The sequence below is a fragment of the Microcebus murinus genome, chromosome 6 (genome assembly GCF_040939455.1).
Source record: "Microcebus murinus isolate Inina chromosome 6, M.murinus_Inina_mat1.0, whole genome shotgun sequence".
Lineage (NCBI taxonomy): Eukaryota > Metazoa > Chordata > Mammalia > Primates > Cheirogaleidae > Microcebus > Microcebus murinus.
In genome coordinates this window covers 22,045,361-22,064,863 of record NC_134109.1, presented here as the reverse complement: position 1 = coordinate 22,064,863, position 19,503 = coordinate 22,045,361, and the positions used below count along the sequence as shown (strand labels likewise).

At 36.3% G+C, this 19,503-nt stretch overlaps 1 protein-coding gene and 1 non-coding gene across 6 annotated transcripts in view; both read right to left on the bottom strand.

Annotated features, from left to right (window-relative positions):
* CEP128 (centrosomal protein 128) overlaps window positions 1-19,503 on the bottom strand; it is a 362,607-nt gene that overhangs the window by 114,722 nt on the left and 228,382 nt on the right. The window lies entirely within an intron of this gene.
* LOC142871776 (small nucleolar RNA SNORA2/SNORA34 family) lies at window positions 7,502-7,638 on the bottom strand. The gene has a single exon (XR_012919964.1). It is a non-coding gene; the product is annotated as a small nucleolar RNA SNORA2/SNORA34 family (small nucleolar RNA).

The following is a 19,503-nucleotide window of genomic DNA, read 5'->3' as shown; positions in this document are numbered from 1 at the left end:
GATTAGGTGGCAAAAAACATTGCTTTAAAATCTACTTTAAGTGGATAAACTCAAAGGAATGTTGTGTGGGTCCACACACGTACTGTGCATCAGGAGTGGTACTGTTGAGAACGGGGGGTGAAGTCGGTGACAGCAGCTGTGCCCATTAGAAATGGAAGCTGGCGGGCGCTATAGTGGTCAGCAGGACAGCTGGGAGGCCTCAGTAAAGGTGGGGTACAAGCCCGCTAAGCAGTGGGGCTTAACGATACTGGTGGTACCTAAAACACACAGCAATACGCAGCCAAAAGGGCACTGGGATCTAACAGAGACAACAATGCCTGATAGGAGCAGCAGCAGGAGTTAGAAATAAACATAATCCCAGCAAAGGGTCCAAGTGCTTGGCCCACAGAAAGTACAGTAGGTTGAACAGTAACCCCCCAAACTTCATGCCCACCTGGAACTTCAGAATGCAACCTTATTTGGAGATAAGGATCTCAAAATGAAATCAGCCTAGATTTATGGTGGGTCCTCAATCTAACAACTGACATCTTCATATGAGAAAAAAGAGGGAGATTTGGATGCAGGGACACAGATGCACAAAGGCAGCCACAGGAAGACGGAGGCAGAGATTGGAGTGATGCAACCGGAGGCAAGAGTGGCCAAAGACTGCCAGCCACCACCGAAAGCTGAGAGAGGCAAAGAAGGATTCTTCCCCAGAGCCTGCACAGGTAGCATGGCCCTGCTGACACCTTGATTTCTGACTTCTAATCTCCAGAACTATAAAAGAACAAATTTCTTTTACAAAGAAAAACAAATTTCTCTTATTTTACACCACCCAGTTTGTGGTACTTCATTATGGCAGCCCTGAACACTAATACACCAGTATTACTAATTAGGCACCTGAATTGAATATGCACATTGGAGACAAACACATAGGAACCCCCCCCAACCCAAAAAAAAAGGAACACTTGCAATGACACAATGACAGGAGAAAAGACTTTGCTGAATGGGTGGGACCTGCAGAAGCAAGTTAAGGACAAGAGCTAGTAAAACAGGGGTATTATGCTATCTAGAAAAATATAGTCTACTTTGTTTTGTCTGTAGTTTTCTTCCCCTCTTGTTTCTGTTATTTCAAAATGAAGATATTGTTGACTTTCTCAGAAATTCACTGATACAAAATAATGAGAAATGTAAGTTCAAATATCAGAGAAGTGATTAGTGACCATTATTAATATTAGACTCTTCTGTTAATATTCAATTCAATGTAACTACACAATACATATTAATATAAAACCCTTCTTTTTTTTTTTTTTCCTCCTTCCTCCTCCTCTAAAACCCTTCTTTTAAGGTAATAATTTAACTATTCTTTATTTCTATTAAAATTAAGCTCATTGGAAAGTAAAAGGATTTGAGTCATCATAATTAGCTTTTAGTTAGTGTTTAATGTGAATCAATTAATTGGATTATAAATATACAAAAGGCTCAATAACGTATAGAGCTCACATTATTTTAATGAAATAGAACATTTTCAATAATATGTTCTTAAATTACTAATTTGCATTTTCTAGGAAAAGAATCCATTCTCATGGAACAAATTGATCCTATCTCACTCAATATAAATGAGAGAAAAATAGCACACTTTTTGATGAAAGACTACAGATGTTGATAAATAAGACATATCACAATTCTATGTGATCTGGGCAAGATTATCAAACACTCTACATCCCAGATTTCTCATCAATAAGTTAAAAGGTCAATTAGGTTTCTTTTGACTCAAACAAGCTATGACTACATGAACCAACTATATGCTAATTAATTCTACTCACTACATAACAAAAATGAAGCAATTGAGATATACTATGGGTACATTTCCAAACAGTTTTACTTTTTAAAATGGTTATCGTCTAAAAACAATCTCAAGTTTTCTATCTAAAAAATGTTATTTACTGCTTATATTTTATAGAAATGTATTATATCTTATATAAAAAAATGGCTGCTGTCATCAAAAAGTTAGTGCTCTAATGGAAAAAAGAAGATAGGAAATTAGCAGCATACAGTAAGTCTAAATGAGTAGTAAAAATGAAGATAATTATGATATGAAATGGGGAGGCATTACTACTTAATGGGTTAAGACAATATTATACAGGATGTAGTATTATTTACCCAAATTAATTAAAACTTTTATGTCCACACAAAAACTTGTACATGAATGTTTATAGCAGTTTTATTCATAATTGCCAAAACTTTGAAGCAACCAAATGGTCCTTTACTACCGTGGTCCCTAACCCCTGGGCTGTGGACCAGTACCAGTCCATGGCCAGTTAGAGACCAGACTGCAGAGCTCTACCGCACCCCCTCCCCCTGCCCCATTCCTGGAAAAACTGTCTTCCATGAAACTTAGGAAACTGGGTAGGAGGTGATGGGAGGCCTGCACAGGTAAGCAGTGAGTGAGCGAGCTAAGCTTTATCTTTATTTACAACAGCTGCAGTAGCTCCCCATTGCTCACATCATCACCTGAGCTTTGCCCACGCCCAATCCCCCAACCCCCATCCCCCATCCGTGGAAAAACTGTCTTCCATGAAACCATTCCCTGGTGCCAGGTTGGGGACCACTGCTTTAGTGGGTGAATGGATAAATACACTATAGTACATCAAAGGAATATTATTCAGTTTGAATAATGTTCTATAAGAACAAAAGTGAGCTATCAAGCCATGAGAAAACATGGAAGAAACTTAAATATATATTACTAAGTGAAAGAAACCAATCTGTAAAAGGTATATACTATATGACTCCAATTATATGACATTAAGGAAAAGGCAAAACTACAGAGGCAGTAAAAAACATAAGTGGTTGCCAGGAGTTAGCTGGGAAGGAGGGTTAAATAGGCAGAACACACAGGATTTTCATGGCAGTGAAAGTATTCTGTAGGTTAAGACAATGGTAGACACATGTCATTACATATTTGTCAAAACCCATAGAAAGTACAAGCCAAGAGTGAGCGCTAATGTAAACTATGGACTTTGGGTGATAATGACACATCAATGTAGGTTCATTCATCGTCACTAATACACAACTCTGATGGGGGTTATTGATAATAGAGGAAGCTGTGCTTGTGTAGGAGAAGGGCTTATATGGGAACTCTCTGTACCTTTTACTCAATTTTGCTGTGAACATAAAACTTCTCTAAAAAATGAAGTCTTTTAAAAAATAAAAAGCAAAGCTTGGTGGAAGAACTTAGGAAAATATGTATTCCAGGAAAACAAAAGCTATAAACAAAAGCATAGAATTAGAAAAGCACACTGACTATCAAGGGTTCAAGTAACGGTCAGACTGATAAAAACACACAGTTCTTCTGAATCAATAATAGAATCTACCTTCAAAGAATAGTATGACATATTATTTCTCTAAGTGAGTATATATAAAGGTATGTGTGTGTATTTATGCACACACAGATACACACACAAAATGGGACTGTACTATGCATACAATGTAACTTGCTTTTAAAAAATGTAAATATCTACTAATTAAGTATGTAATCATTAAATAATCCTCAGCGTTATCATTGAAAATGGATGTATACTATTCCATTTCATACATTCATGAATGTATTCAACAAATATTACTAAGTATTTATGTGTACAGGGATAATCCAGATGTACCATAAATTATTCCACATTCTCTACTTTGGCCAATTATGTTAATTTTATTTGTTTACTAACATAAAACTGAGATAAACATTTATGTATATATATCTTCCAGTTTTTAAAAAAAGTTTTCTAAGAGCAATTTCTTAGAAGTAGCATGCTGGGCCAAAGAGTACTTTCATTTATAAGAGGATACATACCTGTGTGTGCACATATGTGTATATTGCATTCTAGAAATATCATATGGAATGTTTAAGAATACTATGTCACTACCTCTTGCCAACATGATATGTTATCATCTTAAAAATAACTGCCCAAATTTCTTGCAATCTGTTTATCTTCTTATGATATCTTTCCATTCTATTTCACTACCTTGTTTTCTCAGCCTGTTTTGGGGGGGTATGACTTTCTAATTCCATTCTCTAACCCCCCTCATCTGAGGCCTTGCGTCTTGAGTACATCAAACATTCTAAGAATATTTTTTCGTAGAATTTGAAGTACATAGTTTTCAACTCTGTGTCTCTTAGTCTTCACGTAATATTCTTTCCCTGAACTACAGTGTTTTAAAAATAGTCTCTGTATTGATTTTTTTCTCCTTTAGTGATCTTTAAATAACGCAATAGCTATCAAGACTCAAACATCTCCCTTTTGAGACCTACTGTTGCAATAGTCCCCAACAGGAGACATTTGGCAATATCTGAAGACATTTCTGACTGTCACAACTAGGGAGGGGAGGTGTGCTACTGGCATCTAGTGAATAGTGGCCAAGAATGTGGCTAACTAGCCTAAACTGCACAGCATGGCCCCACAAAACAAAGAATTATACAGTCCAAAATATCAATGGTGCTGAGGTTTAGAAACCTTGTTTCAAAAGGAAAGTTGATATTTACTGCTTCAGAGTTAATTCACAACATTTTGCAGGCATTAACATAATGCAATTCTACTGAGGGAGATATTACTCCTAATCCAACTGGTTGGTTCTTAAACCTTCTTACGCAAAGTATATAGAAAATTCTATTTCCCTATTTCCCGACTTTTAATTTCAGAATTCTTTCTGGATCTACTGTAGAGAATATAGGTTTAAAGATCACATTGTCACAACCAGTTCACCTCTTATGTCCTGTTGAATTATTTTCTAGACGTTATTGCTTCTAAATGGACAAAGAAATATGGCTACCTCAAAATTCAGCAGCAACTTTGTGGAGTGAGAGCTGACCCATTTAATGATTGTTTCAGAATTTGGGTTTCTGAGTCAGGGGAGAAGTTGGTGAGGTGCAAGCAAAAGTATCTTCCTACCTCTTTTCAGCGCAAAGGTGGTGGTCTCTGATTAATTAAGTGAATTCTGACTTGATTTTCCTCATTTTAGCTTCACCTGCCTTATGGAGTTTAATTCTAGATTCTGGCTTTAGGTTACCTGTTAGTTTTGTTTTGTTTTTCTCTAGTATTACTGCTAGTTTTTATCTTGGCACATGGCTTGATAGATATTTTGGTGGGATGTTGGAAGAGGCTTCATTCCAGGCTAAATTAATCTACAGTTAGAAATCAAAGCCTAAACTATGGTTTTCAGTTATCAACAACAGTGGACATACTAAACTAGTATGCTAGTCCTCTTTTACTATATTTCACTTACTTTATTAATTCTATTGTACTTTAGCCTTTCCTAAAAGAGATCAGAAGATAGGTAGATAAAAATAAAAGTATGCTAATAAAATTAGCATTAATTTTAATAAAGAAGTCTGCAGAAGAATATCTACATATTTGTAAACTTTAAAAATGTTAATGACATCAAAGTGGAAGAAGTTCATCTATTTATTCACTCATTCATTGAACATTATATTTATTAAACATTGATTTAAATATGAAATTGTATTAAACACTAATGGATCAAAAGAAATTGTATAACATATTGCTTGTCTCTGGGAACTTTTAATTTTTGTGAGGAGAAAAGGTAACACCTAAATTCAGCAAGTAGAGAGCAATGTTGAAGTAAAATATAGGCAGGCTTACAGTAAAGTATAGATAGTATCAAGTGAGTTTCCATGATGGCTTAGAATTTCTAAGAAAGGGTTTGAAGGGGTTATGGATCAAAAGGGGGTCCTGGGTGAATCTAGCTGATGTAAGAAAGTATCAAATACTGATCTTAACTACATTAGCAACAACAAATGGGATATAGGAAAGCTTAAGGTGCATATGTACTTGTATAAGAGGAGGCCTGGCAAGCAGGCAAATGCTGCAGTTGCTTCCTGAAAATGTATAGGGATGGGTGAGCTCCGAAGGCAAACATAAGGGACTGTGTTTCAAACTCCAATCCCCAATTTCCTACCCTCAATCCCTCCTCTCCTTCAATTTACAAGTACACAAAATGTCTTCTGAGGTCATCCATAATCTTACTTGTTCTACCTGATACTAATCTCTCTGACAGAGGTAAAAAGTGACAGAAAAAAGAAAAGGTTTAAAGATTATGTCTCTTAATTTCTGGTATATGACACAGGATGGCATATCTAAAGAGCATGAAGGAATTAAAATTAAAAAATGAAAGCTAGGCCGGGCGCGGTGGCTCACGCCTGTAATCCTAGCTCTCTGGGAGGCCGAGGCGGGCGGATTGCTCGAGGTCCGGAGTTCGAAACCAGCCTGAGCAAGAGCGAGACCCCGTCTCTACTATAAATAGAAAGAAATTAATTGGCCAACTAATATATATATACAAAAAATTAGCCGGGCATGGTGGCGAATGCCTGTAGTCCCAGCTACTTGGGAGGCTGAGGCAGGAGGATTGCTTGAGCCAGGAGATTGAGGTTGCTGTGAGCTAGGCTGACACCATGGCACTCACTCTAGCCTGGGCAACAAAGCGAGACTCTGTCTCAAAAAAAAAAAAAAAAAAATGAAAGCTGCCGGGCGCGGTGGCTCACGCCTGTAATCCTAGCACTCTGGGAGGCCGAGGCGGGCAGATTGCTCAAGGTCAGGAGTTCAAAACCAGCCTGAGCGAGACCCTGTCTCTACCATAAAAAAAAAAAAAAAAAAAAAGGCCGTCGCGGTGGCTCACGCCTGTAATCCTAGCTCTTGGGAGGCCGAGGCGGGCGGATTGCTCAAGGTCAGGAGTTCAAAACCAGCCTGAGCAAGAGCGAGACCCCGTCTCTACTATAAATAGAAAGAAATTAATTGGCCAACTGATATATATATAAAAAAATTAGCCGGGCATGGTGGCGCATGCCTGTAGTCCCAGCTACTCGGGAGGCTGAGGCAGAAGGATCGCTCGAGCCCAGGAGTTTGAGGTTGCTGTGAGCTAGGCTGACGCCACGGCACTCACTCTAGCCTGGACAACAAAGTGAGACTCTGTCTCAAAAAATAAAAAAAAAAAAATAGAAAGAAATTAATTGGCCAACTAATATATATATATATATATATATATATCAGCCGGGCATGGTGGCTCGTGCCTATAGTCCCAGCTACTCGGGAGGCTGAGGCAGGAGGATCGCTTGAGCCCAGGAGTTTGAGGTTGCTGTGAGCTAGGCTGACGCCACGGCACTCACTCTAGCCTAGGCAAGAAAGCGAGACTCTGTCTCAAAAAAAAAAAAAAAAAAAAATGAAAGCTGAAGATATAAAGGTGCTAATGCAATGAAGAAAAATTACCTGGTGAATACACTGGAAAGTGGGTGAACAAGACAAGGGGATGAAGGAGAAGCAGCAGCAGGCTCTAGGAGTCTCTGCAACAGGGTGAAGAAAGATCCAAAGGGCTTCCCAGAGTGTGGTCTTAGGTCACTTATATGGAGATTACTAGTGGGACTTGTTAAACAGCTAATTCTAGAGCCCTAGAATTAATTTAAATTACCAAAATCTGAATCTCCTGGGGAAAGGGCTCAGATGTCTGCATTTTCTTTTTCAGATGTTTCTTTCTCATGAATTGACCATTACATTTCCAAAGTTCTGAAATGGCCAACAGACCATAGAAAGATAATTCTTTAGGCTCCTGTTTGAAACCAACAGCTTCAGCAAACTGCCGGCCTTGATTCAGGGCCAAAGATGTCTGCATTTTAAAAAGCCCTCCAAATATTTATGTATGTCAACTTTTGGGAACCAATGGAATAGAGAATAAATTTAGTCCTGATTAAAAAGCAATTTTCCAAATCTGATCTGAAGAGTTTTTCAAATTGTGGGATGTGGCCCATTAGTGAGTGGGTCATTATATCAATTTAGTGTTTAGTAAGTTTCTTCATTTTTGTAAGGACACAGAACAGCATAGAATAGTATTTTAAAAATTCGCATGTTGGCATAAGGAAAGTATTATCTCATAAAATTTTTGTTTCAGTCATAAATATGTGTACAATGCATGTGTGCCCATTGCTACTCATGTGTACCAGGTACTGACATACAATGGAAGGTCAAGGTCAAAAAAACGTGAAAGCCACTGCTTTATAGAGTATTAAGGAGCATTCATAGGCAGTAGCATGTTTGTGGAATATAGTTCTTGACCCTAGGAGGAAGAGGAGGGCATTTGTGATTGGCGAATTTCTGCTATATGTTATAAAGGCCAGACATGACAAATCAGAAAATGTTCTATTTTTCTGTAGCAAATATCAGATATGTGACCTGACAGCTTTTCAAATCCACTAGCTGGTATCTATTATTTTTAATTCACTTGGCCATGAAGAATATAGTCCATGAAAAAAAATGGAATATATTTGTAACAACTCTGAAGCCCAAAATATGAAGATGAAGGGCTTGGGAGATACAGTTTTCATTTCTTCTTTTAGCTGAAGTTAGGACATTTAAATAGAAAGGAAGATCTGAGAAGTAAAGAACTAGCTACATAGATAATATAGGACCAAAATTAGTTTTCTGAACCAAGGATATGAAGCCAAAATGGACTTTTTGGGGGAAAAAGAATTTATCTTATCATTACTAGGAAGAAAAATTTGGTAGGATTTTTATTAGAAATGCCAAAGAGGATTTGTTAAACACAAGGAGATAAATACAATGTCCTGTGTTTCATCAATGAAGCTCACTTGGTCAACAGATACTCACAGTCTCTGTTCTTACTTAGATAAGAAAGAAATGGGCTTCACCCCCAAGGAAGTTCTACCTCAGAAAAGAAACAGCTAAAATTAAGTTAATGGAACATGACTGGTATAAAAAAAGATGTGTATAAATTGCAATGGGAGTTTAGAAGTAGGACAAATATTAGGGAAAGCTTTATGCAAGAGATAATTTTTGAAGGAAGTTGTATAAGAACAGTCAGACCCAGAACATGTCGGGAAAGTGATAATAGAATGAATGGTATTAATTGTTTTATAAACTCAATCCAATGAAGTGGTCAGGGACTAGCAATATCTTCCAATATACTTATATACTTATTTATATATTTCATATTTGTATAATTGTTATAACTGTGTTTGGAAATATAGGAATAAAAATTAGGAAGTATGGTGAACTTTTGTGACTTACAGCTTCTTTTGTGACTAAAAGAAAAAGGGACAAGTAATATTTCTGGGTAGGATGCTATATCCAGCCTTGTAAACAGACAACACGAATGGTTTCTCAATATTTACTATAAAGCTAGACCAGACAGCAAGGTATAGTAGTGAAAGAAAAACACAAATATTAATATAAAGTCTCACCTTGTTAGTGACTGTGTCTTATTTATCTTTGTATTTCCTGTACTCATCCATTAATTTCCTTTTCCTTTCATGAATAGTGCCCAGTAAACATTTAAATATTTGCTGAGTAAATGACTGAAAGAATGAAAATATGAATGAATGGATGAAAGTTGCTAAAAGGATAGCACTTGATAGAGTCTAGACTACCTGGACTGAGGAACAAAGGACATGATCAGGAAACACCATGAAGCTGAAGTTGGGACATTCAAATAGAAAGGGGCACATGGGACGTAAAGAGCATAAAGTTTAATCTGGCTGGAATAATGGGAGCATTTGTAGAAGAACATAATGTTCACCCAGACAGGATTGCTGAGAAGTTAACATTCAAAAATTTGGTTGGCTCTGGTTGGATGTTTTGAATCGTGGGTTTAACCACTTAGCCTTTGTATATTTAGTCATGGTAAACCACTGAGGATTCCTGAGAAAGAAAAAGCATGATCAAAAAAAAAAAAAAAAAAAAAAAACTTTAGGGAAACTAATTTGGTGTTGGTAATAGGCTGGATTTAAAGAGACTGTAGGCTACAGTGAAGAATTTGGAAATCATCAGGGTAGTTGAAATCATGGGGGTAGATGGGGTCCCTTGAGAGTACAAAGATGGTGCTTTGGAAATTTGGTCTCACCAGAAAACTTCCTAAAACAGTAGACAACACTTGCTATCTCCACTTTCTTCACCTATTTAACTTTTAAAATTTGGCCTGAAATGGTCTCTCAAATATCAATAATGGCCTAATTGCCAAATGCAATGTTCATTCTTTGTCCTCAATCTTCATCTTATTTTCTTTTGAGACAGAGTCTCACTCTGTTGCCGGGGCTAGAGTGTCATGGTGTCAGCATAGCTCACAGCAACCTCAAACTCCTGGGTTCATGCGATCTTCCTGCCTCAGTCTCCCATGTAGTTGGAACTGTAGGCATGCACCACCACACCCAGCTAATTTTTTCTATTTTTAGTAGAGACAAGGTCTCAGTCTTGCTCAGGCTGGTCTCGACCTCCTGACCTCAACCAATCCTCCCGTCTCAGTCTCCCAGAAATCTAGGATTTCAGGCATGAGCCACCATGCGGCCTCAATCTTCATCTTTAATGAAAGCATTGTATACAACCATCTTCTCTTTCCTTCTTCAAACTCTGTCTACTGGTTCACCCTTTTTTCTGATCAACATTTTCCTGTCTCTTTTGTCTTTTCTTTCTACTCTATTCTCCTACACTTTGGCATTTTTCAAGGTCTTAGGGCTTTTTTATTATTATTATTTTCTTTTTGCTTTCATCCTTTCCCACTATGTGAATTAAATCTCTATCTGCATCATCTAAAACTCCAGTGACTTTAACACATGCCCTATAGGCTGCAACTGCTCTTCTAAACTTCACTTTTACAGTTTTAGCTACTGTTCTAATTGTTCTGGGAACACAATTGGTGTAAATAATCATTTACCTGACACTGAAATCATTTATTTTCTGTAAATGCCACCATGATTCTCAGTCACAGTCTTAACTGTCCCTTTCTCTTCTCTCATCTTCTTAAGTCATTTGGCAATTCCTGTTGATTCTTTGTTCACATTGGTTCACATCCAATCCCATAGCCTATCTGTATTTTTTCTACTCCTGTTTAAACTCTTATTGCTTAATACTTCATAGCTAGGCCCTGATTGCCAAACCCAGGCAGTGGCAAGGGGGATACACAAGATTATACATTGGAATTCAGGAATAAAATATTACAACTTCCATATTTATATCTCTATCCCTATATATATCTATCTGTCCTTCCATACTCTTCATGTTGCTACCAGAGTGATCTTATTAAAATATAAATCTACTATTGTCATATCCCTTGGGCATCCATCAATTACAGGTCTTACAATAATGCACAGAATCCTTAGCTAACATGAAAAGTTGTTTTTAATCTGGCCACATTTCCCACTTACAGCCTAGCCCCTCATCACATGCCCTTCCCTCTAAGCATATGTATTCATTTACAACTCTGTTCTCTCTCTCTCTGGGGTCTCTCTTTGTCTGCCTGGCATTCTCTTTAGGGGACCTAAGGGTAAGTATATGGCCCAGGCCTGGCCATTCAGAGAACAACCATCTCCTAGCCAGAGTGATTAGTCCAAAAGACAGCTGATTGAAGCTGAACTAAGAAGAAGACTCCAGGTGACTTTTGCTATAACTCTCAGGAAATAAGCACCTTCCCATTGCAGTTTTTTGGCTGGTAGAAAGATGAGTGATGTTGGTAATTATCTTTACCACCTTTAGGAAAGAATCTGCCTGAGAAATATAAAAGAAAATGGAAAGGAAATAAAGGAAGATTCCTGGCAAAACCTACCCTGGGCTTTTGAGTTACATGAGCCAAAGGAAGTCTTTATTTTGTTTAAGCCAGTTGGGGTTTATCTTATTGTTGCAACTGAAAGCATCCTACTACTAATAAGACCACTCTAGGAATCCTTTGTTCACCTTCTAGTCTGCTTTACTCAACCTTTTTCTGTATTGTACATTGTTGTTTCTCCTGCATCTGGTCAGAGAGTTAGATGAAAACTGGCCTACCAAAAGTCTATCGATTATATGAGGAGAAATTGTACATCTTTGGCAAAGTTCAAAGTTAATTTTCTATAATAAAGTATTCTGTTGAGATATAATGAGTAAGAAAAAAAAAAGATCAATAGAAAGAGAAGGAGCTTCAAGTATTTTTTAATAAGCCCAAGTTTGTAAAAGAAAATTTATTCAGGCCAACAGCTCTCCTGCTTTTAACATTCTTCTTCCTATAGCTTGAGTTATAGGTTGCATTTAGTCAACTTCATGGAAATCAAGGGCATGCCACCAGGAAAAAATACTAGAGCCCTGGGTAAAAACAAATAGGACTGAAAAGATGAGACTCCTTTTTCTTTTCTTCAGCTAAAAAGTTCTTACTTTTCTTAACCATAGAATTACTCAGAAACTAAACACAGAAAGTTCTAAGTTGCCTTGGGAGAATATTAAATTTAACTCTATTATACTTAAATCCAATAGGAAATTTGTGAATAAGCATTCTTAAAACAAAATCAAATGAAAGTCAAATTCAAATTTAACATTTTATTACCAAGAAAGAGACCAGAGTTGGTATTTATAATTGGTTACTAAATTTCCCTCCTTTTGTCATTACCTAAAATCCAGGTTTCCATTTTTTTTTACTGGCCTTGGGTCCACCTAAGCTCACTCATACAGACCTTTCCTGTATATAATATAGTGTAAACAGAACTGACCCAGATTTACTAATATTAAATAGAACATCTAGTCAGGTATCAGTAGTTGGAAGTCCATTCATTTTCTTAAAATAAATTAAACTTTTTTTTTAATAGTACCATCTCATGTTTCTCAAAAGATAGATATCTATTTTGGACTTATATTTAGTGGCATTAAAAATAGAAATTAAAATCTCTTAGGGAGATCCCATAAAGAAGTATCTCTACTTAGTGTGTGATTAATTCCCATTAATATTAGAGAACAAACATGTAAAAAGCTTTATGGAAGAAAGTGAGAGGAAAAGGGAAGTTTGAAATTCTCTTCAGCAAGGCAGCCAAAGGTCAGTTTTGAATAAGAACAAGAAATCTTTTGTAACCCAAAAGACTAATAGGTAACATGTAATGGTGTTAAGCAGAACACTAAAAGGTATCTGTAAAAACCGTTTTTGAAGACAAGGACTCTTAAGTAAACCAAGTTTAAGGAGAAAGCCCCATTGAACATCCTGTCTCTTGTTACTGTTTATACTCTTTTTTTTTAAAGCTATCACTAAAGTAGGGTACTTTAGATTGATAATTTAGATCTTCCCAAAATATGGAAAAAAATTAAAAGTTAATTGGCTTTTAATTCACCTAGTACAAGTTTTAAAAAGGTAATTTGTCATTTCTGATCTGACATTGCTTATGGGCATGGCAACTATAGAAGAATTATTGTAGGGGATATAGAAAATGATAGGAGGAGGAAATTGGTTTTGAGTCTTCTTAGATTTTACATCAGCATTCTCTGTTGTTGTTGTTTGCAGACTTTATTGCCCTATTCATATTTATGCTTGTCAGCAAATTTCCCTTGGCTACATTCGAAAGGCAGCTGTTCATCCACACTCCCCAGTGAATAAATATATCAAAGCCAATTCTTGGCCCAGGGACATGATCTGATTTCTGGAAGACTTGCCAGCTTCCTTCTTTCACAGTATGTCACTTGGATCCAGGCAGCTTACATATTTATTTATTTTTAAATTAACTATTACTATATCCAACAACAATACTACAAAAGTAGGAAAATCACTGTGTGGTTTCAAGGCAAAGCAACAAGTAATGCACTTACTTAACATTTCTATAAAGTGTCTGTAACGTCTTAGGATGGTCCAGATTCTTCCCTAAAAGCTTTTAACAGGTACAGTAAAGGTGGTACCCTTGTGAGCAGAAGAGGTCTGGTTGATCAAGAATTTGAAACAGGCGCAAGCAGCTAACAGCTCGGCTCATGTGATGCATAAGGAGTTATTTGGATAAGGGAATGCCACAGGCAAAATCACATTAGCTATAAAGCTTTTCTACCACCCTAGATGAGGATTCAGCTCTCAAAGTAACGCTTAAAGTTAAATAATGAGATTGCTGACAAGGGACAGGGAGCAACCAAACTGCACAACAAAACTTTTGTTTCACTCTTAACTGACCCACATGAACAGAAATTATAATAAACATGGCCTGTGAATACTACAGGAAACAAAATTAGGGACATATTTAGAAAGACAGTGGAAAGAGTATTGTTAAAAATGACAAGGGTTAAAATGACTTCAAAGGGACAAAGTTATTGAATAATTTAACTTCCCTTCAAGCTTGTGGTGGACCTTTTAACTGAAAATAAATGTTGCAAATGAAGACAAAATCATGAGATACAAATAGGTCACAGTTAAGTTTAGTTGGAGAAAACATTCTAGAGAGAAAAGTGGCAATCTTTGGTAATAATTTTGTCCTATAACAGGAAAGGAGTCAAGAAAAACATATAGATTCTAAAATGCCCTTCTCTGAATCAAAACAATTTATCTTAACATGCATTACAACTTATTCCTATTACTGGCTTAAGGGTCTGCCTTTTTTGTTGGAGTGTACACCTCCTGAGGGCACGAACCTTGACACACAGCATGGGCACCATAAATATTTGTTAACTGAATGAGGATATGCATGCATTAGTATGCAAGTAGAAAATCACAGCATTAATGCCATCATTTATGGTTTTCCTTCACTTAACAAGCCTTGGTGACATCTACGGATTCCCCAGTGTACCTAGTTTGAGTGCGCTCCCACTTGAAAATTTTGAAATTATTATACCATGAAAAATGAAAAGCTTTTCTGATGTAAATAATTATGGTATTATTATTTAAACAGAACAATAACATTTATATTAACAAATAGGACAGGCCAATCTGTTATGCTGGAAACTACTAAATAAGGGGTATATTTCATTAGCAGCATTTGCTTTTCAAAAATTCCTGTAAAACTATTCTAAATAATGACACCCATTTTCCAAGTAGATGTGCAATTATATGACAAATCAGTAGTAGTTATGATTTCGCAATTATTGTGATGGATTCAAGTACCCATGTCTTTTATCAGGGGGTTGAGAGGCCTTTTATTAAAGTGCAACCCTAAACTTTCCTGGACTCCAAGTCCTTTTAACTGTAATGTTCTCAAAACCAGATTGTATGGTGCTAAGGTTGTGTTTGTGAGAGATCTCAGATTTGAAGTGCTTATAAATGGATGGGCAGGTCTTCTATGCACCCAAAAGATACTGTGAATTATGAAGATTCTAAAATCTTCAATGTCTTAGGAGTTTATTTTTTACCCTCTTCCTTTCCTTATCCATATACTCTAAATCCCTCAAAGATGGACTAGAAGCTGACTTTCAGATATGAAAAGGTTTAAATAACAGGACGGAGCTCCACAGCACTTCACATATTTCATCGATATTTTGTCTTTGTAAAATTTAAAGTTTTCAGTTTGTATATATTACTTGAATAAATATGTCAGCTTATCATATGTTGAAATATTCCTTGCTTACTGCATTATCAATGAGTTCTGAGATACAGATGCAATAGTTGATACCCATATAATAACTGTTCATCTTGAGTGAGTTGTGCCATTTTCTACATAAGACACACTTGCCTATGTAGGAAATATAAAATTAGTTCTTTTATCGTATCTTCTGACTGCCATGATAAATCTGGAAGGGTCTGTATGAAATATAAATACAACCTACATCATATTTAGACATATGCTAAACATAGACACATAGTAAACCACAATTTAAAAGAACTACCAGATCATTGCCAAGTAGTCTTAACTGCTTCAGGCACCATGCTGACTGAATGTTATTTTCAGGTAGTGTGCTAAATACAAAACTGTTCTTATAACAGTCTTCAAAACAGGTTTGTGGTACAACTCAGTCTGCTTTCTTAGCCTTTGGCTATCCTGCTTCCATAGCACATTTTTCTTATACATATACCCTGAAACATATAGAAACATTTTATCTAAACTATACATTTTAGACTAAGAAAAGTTTTACTCAAAAGCTTTAGCTGAGTTACTTAATTGCTGGAAAAAGACAAAATCTATATTCTTATCCACTCTCTTACTCATGTCTTTCTATAGACCCTTCAACACAGGTACACCAGAGGATTCCCATAAGAACTAAGACAGTGCTAAACACTAAGCAAGGGTCAATGAAGACTTAATTGCTGAATGAAAATTCATTTGCCTGAACTTGAGCACAGTCACTCAATGAAATAGAAATATGGGGTTAAACATTGGAACTAGTAAGTTTTATAAAAAGAATAATTTTACATAAAAAGTGTCCTTCCCACTAGAAAAAGCAATAGCATCAGTCTTTCCTTCTTTTCCACTTCATTTTCAACAATGCAATGGCATATTTAAACATGTTCCATGTTTAAAACTACTACTATAAGAATCTACTGATTTAGTGGGCTATTGTTGTCATTGCTGGACCACATCTAAATCTTAGAGCCATCAATAACATACTCTGAGTATACTTCAAAGATATAGAAGGCCCAGGGAAACCACACAGGAAGCAGGAAGTTATTTTGCCTAATGGTTTGAGATCATTTATCTTTATAATTGGAGATATGGTTCTGTTTGTGATAAAGCCTCAACTGAAGTCTACCTCAAGAATAACAACAAAAATAGTGGAAATTGTTTTCAAGGTTAATATTTACATAATTGAGAGGCCAAACTGTTTGCTAGAACTTTAGGCACACATGTTATATAGGTACAATATAAATAAATTGTCAATATAGGCCAGCACTATCTTTTAAAAAGACATTGTGAAATTATCTTTTCATTACAGCAGGTTTTTGCTAGGCAGTTGGACTTCAAATGAGTAAATGTATTTATTAAGCAATGTAAGTAATTTTTCCTAGAATGGTTTATAATTCAAATTTTTCATTAATGTTGCCTCTCAACTTCAATTAATGAGATTTAAAAAATGATCAGAACAACCAACAAAATATGAATGCATAGTAGTGTTGGAGAGGGTGGATAAAATTGCTTAATGGACTGAAAAACATCAATTGCTTAATTATACAGAATACATTGAGCTGAAACAATATCACTCAGTTTCTATTAAATCTTCCATCAACAGAGATAGAAGCTTTCTGGCTGCTTAGAGAAACTTTTTCCAGATTTGGGAGGACTACACGATTTTGGATAGAGCAATGTGGTCTCAGCTAAATGCGTGAAAAACACAGCAGTGACATTTTAAATGGCCCCCGTTTCAGAGGACAACACTTGTTGAAACATTCGATAACTAATGTTACATCATTTTGGGGGTACTAAAATATATAGGAAAGTTAGTCTAACTAGTTTATGCCATGAAAAGTAGCCAATTTACATGTTCTACAGTGGTAAATTTGCTTGTTTCTGTTAAGAAAATATTAAGCATACTTTAAAAACTTAAAGTTTAAAGCCTAAAACTAAATTTATACCTAAGTAATAAATAAAACTGCAGTCTCTAAGAATGGTCGTTTACTCTTCTTTCATGGCTAACTGTAAACATTTGAAAAAATCAACTATCTTTGAAGAATTATTACTCATTGTGACCTTAGTCTTTGCATGAGTCAAGGTGGATTATCAAAGTCAATCTCTACCTTGTCCACTCAACAATATAAAGCCATGTGTTCAGCCTTTAATTTCACACTGTGCAGTAAAACTGTGGATTTGCAACATTGCAAATCAAGAAAAATGGAAAATAAAGGGTTGACTATGTAACTATATTGTATAACTTAGAATATACCTATTATTCTTCCACACAGAATAATTAAATGATAGATGATAGAATAATATATTTTTTAAAAACTGAAGAAGAAAAAATAACACATTAGACATGTCCCTTGAGCTAAATATAATCTCATATAGGTATCAGGGACCACATTAAGGTTTGTACCACTACTGTTCAACAGAACTTTCTACAATGGTAGAAATGTTCTAGATCTGAGCTTCTGAGCTGTTCAATATGGAAGCCACTAGCCACATGTAGCTACTGAGTACCTGAAATGGGACTAGTGCAACTGAGGCACTGAAATTTTAATTTTATTTAATAAATAGTTACATGTGCCTAGTTGTATTGGCGTCTGTATCGGAAATGTATTTTCTATACTTTTTACTATCTTTGACAATGACGCTCTTGAGTGTGTAAAATACAGGAGAACTTTATCACTATGTTACATTTTGTTGCAGCAATAACCAACTCCAATGCTTGAATAACTAAAAATTATTTTTTATCATGCTCCTTGCAATCTTCAGTATAGGCCCCAGGCTGAGAGGGCAGGATCTTGGATCTCTCTAGGATCTCTCTAGGATCTTGTCAGCCTCATGACAGGTGAAGAAAAAAGAAACTGCAGGCTGCAACTAAATAATTTTTAAGTTCCTGTTTAAAGGTAATTTGTGTTCCCTCCACACACATTTTACTGGTCAAAACCAGCATGACCTCTCTTGATTTCAACAACAGGATAGAGGCTAAAGTCACATGGCCAAGCTGATGTCAAGGGGGCCAGGCAACATAATCTTCAGAAAGTGGTAGTAAAAGTTTTCAAAGTAATATAATCTACCACAAGAATAAAATGTTGATTTCAAGATTTCAGTCAATGAATACATCCTAGGTTATAGGACACTTTGCTTTATACTGTTCACCAGATGGGATGGAAAATGCCCCTAAATCTGACAATCAGTTCTTTCCCAGACACCTTCCAATAATAAAAATAATAATAACCATAAGTACAGTAATCACAATAAAAACATCAGTAATGGAAATAAGAAGAGCAGTGATAACAGAAGTAAGAAGAGCACCAGCTCCTCCCCTGTGCCAGGTACTGACATAGTTTTTTTTAGATACATGACTGTACTAAATTCTCACACCAGCTCCATGAGGTTCTCATCATTTTCCTTAGGCCCCTTGCAAAGGAGAAAGCTGAGGTTCAGGATTGCAGTCAGCAAGCTAAGAAACTGCAGAGCTCAGTTACAATCACTGACAGTTCAGATAGTATTGACCTCAAATCTTGTTCTTATTCCACCATACAGCACTGTTACTCCTGTGCCTGGCATCAGGGTTGCTCTTTATTAACTGTAATGTTAGCATTCATGTTAGGTAGCTTCAGTGCCAAATTTACCTCATAACCTCCTACCCTAAACTCCCCACCCCTTACCTCTCTATACTTCCAACATTTTTAGCAGTCCCCGATGTAACCATCACCTATAACTGTCCCTGGCAGGAAGATACTAAATCAATTTCTCACCACCTTTCTTGGAAAATGTGTACTTCCCAGGCCTATTTACCACTTCTCATTGCGGTTCAGCCTGGAATATGGGCTGACATTAAATATGGACAGTGACCTAACAATCAGAAATAGAGGATTCCTTCTATTTAGATGCCCTGAAAAGATGGTGAAGGGATGGCCCCAAGGCCTTCTGGTAGCAAGTGTCAGAAGCAACACACAAGAGGTCAGGTCAAAATTGACCTTTGAGGGACTTGAAAATAACTGAACTAATAGATTGGAAGGAAACAACAGCATCAGGGAGTTCACTAAGTTAGCTAATTCAATAGCACGCAAGCTGAGAAGGAGCTGTCAGAAGGACATAGCCAGCAAGCCAATGCTCTGACTAAAGAAGACGTTATAAAGGGAGAGAAAATGAGGGCAGAAAAATAATACTGTATTAATTATTAACTGTAAGGTTTT